Consider the following 2,610-nt stretch of genomic DNA (forward strand, 5'->3'; position numbering starts at 1 on the left):
TGGTGGTGGTGCACGGGGAGCTTTTGTCTTGCAGGCTGCGGGAGCCTGAGCAGCTGGAAGCTGAGAGCCGGGGAGGAGACGCCGGGGGCAGCGGCCCAGCCCCGCCGGTGACACTCTGAGCCTGCAAGTGAGAGAAGGGCCCTTAAAGGGGTAGCGTGCCTGTTTTCTGGTTTTCTCATTTCCGAGCACTGGCTCCGAGGTAGTGCCCCCCCCCGCCAGCCCCCTTCCTGGGGAGCGCATGGCAGGCTGCAGCCTGCCTTCCTGGTGCAGCCCTGGCAGGGCGTGAGGCGCAGAACCCTGTCCCGTGCGGAGCCCTGCCCAGCTGGCACCAGGGCCTGGAGCGGGGAGGCCTGCAGCCCCCCAGCTGGGTCCTGGCACAGGGGGCCTAGGGCAGGCAGAGCCCAGCTGCAGCAGAAGGGGACGGAGGTGGAGGAACAGGCCCAAACCCCAGCAGGCCTTGGCAGGATTTTTGCATGAGTGACGTGACCAGCCTCTTAAATATGATGTTGGCCAACACCAGGGAGGAAGGGCGGGACTACAGGGAAGGCTTGGAGGTCATGGCTAATGCCCTTCAGGCGTGCTAGGGAGGTGGTCTGGACAAGGGCACCACTCCGGTGAAAAACAGTGTGCATGTCGGGGAGATTGTGTGCCGTGCTGGGCCCCTGAAAGCGGGCCTGGCCTCCTAAATCTTTTAAGGCCTCTGTTGTGGCAGGCCAGACAAGCTAGAGGCTAGGCTGGGGAAGCCTGCTGGCAGGCCGGTCCTGGCGTGAGTGGACCTCGAGCGTGGATTTGACAGAGTGGGCCTGTTCCAGGCTGTGATTCCAGCTGTTTTTAATTTAGCATGTAAAATGTAGGATACTATTTTAAAAATAATTTTAATTCACAGTTAATCTACTGATCATAATATCCTTCCAGTAGGAACAAAGTAGTCAGAATGGGATAATTGGAAACTTCCGCTTTCAATCTTAGTTTAGTAGTCTTTGACAAGCCAGGCTGTCCAGAATTATACGTTTTAAATATACACACTGCACTTTAACATACATATAACTGTTAGTGGTTGCGCAGAAAACAGTCTCTGATTTTGAGGCATATTTTGAGATCAACATACAACTGTGCACATTATGCCACTTTTATTCTTGTTATGTAAACCAGTAATTGGAGTTTAATATTTTCCCACACAATCTGTTTTTTAAAAGAATCCAGTAATAGTAAAGCATTACTAGGAATACTAGAAATCAGGGTAACTTATAAGGAAGGAGAGGTATGAAATGGTTCAGTTACTCAATTGTTTTAGAGATTAGTCTTTAAGAAGAAAAATAAGGAAAGTGTGACTTAATGAGCAGGCACATGTTGTGTCTGCTTCTCCATTGCCTTGCAGTGGGTGTAGTAATTTACACTCATGCAAAGGCAGTGCCAAGGATATTGTAACTACCGTACTACCCAGAATGTGAGGTGTAGGCAATGCAGTATTAGCCCCTTTGTAAATGTAACTCATACTTATCTGTTGTTTATAGTTTAAAAAAAAAAGGAAAAATTATTGCTCCGGAATTTTCAAATTTAAAACTTAATGTAAAAATAAAAGATCAATATATGTTCAGATTAAAAAATAAGCTGATGCGCATCTAGATAAAGGAAATCTTGAATAATAAACAGCATAGTTGTGTAGGGAGCAAGTTATACCAGAGAAATCAGGTTATACATATTTTTTGGTATTTAATTACAAATTTAGTAGCTGAAAGGAAATCAGTAGATGTACTAGAATGTGATTTTTGTGTGTGAGTGTGAAACCATTGCTATTTTGTCAGGTGAAAACTTGCTTTAAAAAATTAAAATTGTCCTGGGGAGATGAGCACGGGTTCATTGGTTGACTGAAATGGAAAACTGGGAGAAGGATCAGAAGCAGAAAGTAATACTAGTGTTTTGAGCTAGGTGAAAGTGTCAAATAGGCACATATTTAATAGTGCTTGGTCTACATTTATGACATACATTCAACACCCCACTCTCAGCACAACGTTGATGCCCTGGTGCTGTTATTTTTAAGTAGTTGTTCTGTTTAATCTATTTTTGTAATATAGGGAGTATCATCTAAATACATGGTATGGGGAACATTCCCAGGGTAAATGTTGCTGCTCTTACCGGGTATTGCTGGAAACGAGCATTGACAGTATTACTCTAGAAAAAGAAATATCCATTTTATGTGCATCTATACGCTCATCCTCTCCCTCAGTGACGCAGTTCTATTCTGCAAGGGCAAGAGTTGAGTGACTGTACCTCAGCATGAGGTAGGAATTTTCAGGGCAGGGAGCTACATCTGTGATTTCATTTTTTCCCTTGGTAAATGGGAGAGCATAGCAACCACAGAGACTTCCTTTTATTCCCAGATCTTGTAAAAGAGCTCCTTACCAGATCTTGTAAAAGAGCTTCTTACCATATTGAGACCTGGTATTCTACCACTAAAATGAAAGCTTTGTCATTGGTTTCAGTGGGTGTAAGATTAAGTCCTTGAGGAGGGTTTTGCCCTTTTCATGGGTGAAGGGGAACTCCCTTCTCATCAGTGCAGAGGCAGAAAAGGATCTTGGAGTCGTCATTGATGCCAAGATGAACGTGGGC

The 2,610-nt window shown here is 45.1% G+C and overlaps 1 protein-coding gene across 25 annotated transcripts in view; it reads left to right on the top strand.

Annotated features, from left to right (window-relative positions):
* LOC109316110 overlaps nt 1–2,610 on the top strand; it is a 396,050-nt gene that overhangs the window by 129,894 nt on the left and 263,546 nt on the right. For 5 of the 25 annotated variants that reach the window (XM_019544082.1, XM_019544088.1, XM_019544097.1 and 2 more), the window contains exon 1: nt 7–127. The exons of 19 other annotated variants lie outside the window; for them this stretch is intronic. The gene's annotated coding sequence lies outside the window, so the exon portion shown is untranslated. Of the gene's footprint in view, nt 1–6; nt 151–2,610 lie in introns of those variants that run through there. One more of the 25 variants, XM_019544077.1, reaches the window with a different exon arrangement.

This window comes from Crocodylus porosus, unplaced genomic scaffold (assembly GCF_001723895.1).
Source record: "Crocodylus porosus isolate Cpor-Errol unplaced genomic scaffold, CroPor_comp1, whole genome shotgun sequence".
Lineage (NCBI taxonomy): Eukaryota > Metazoa > Chordata > Crocodylia > Crocodylidae > Crocodylus > Crocodylus porosus.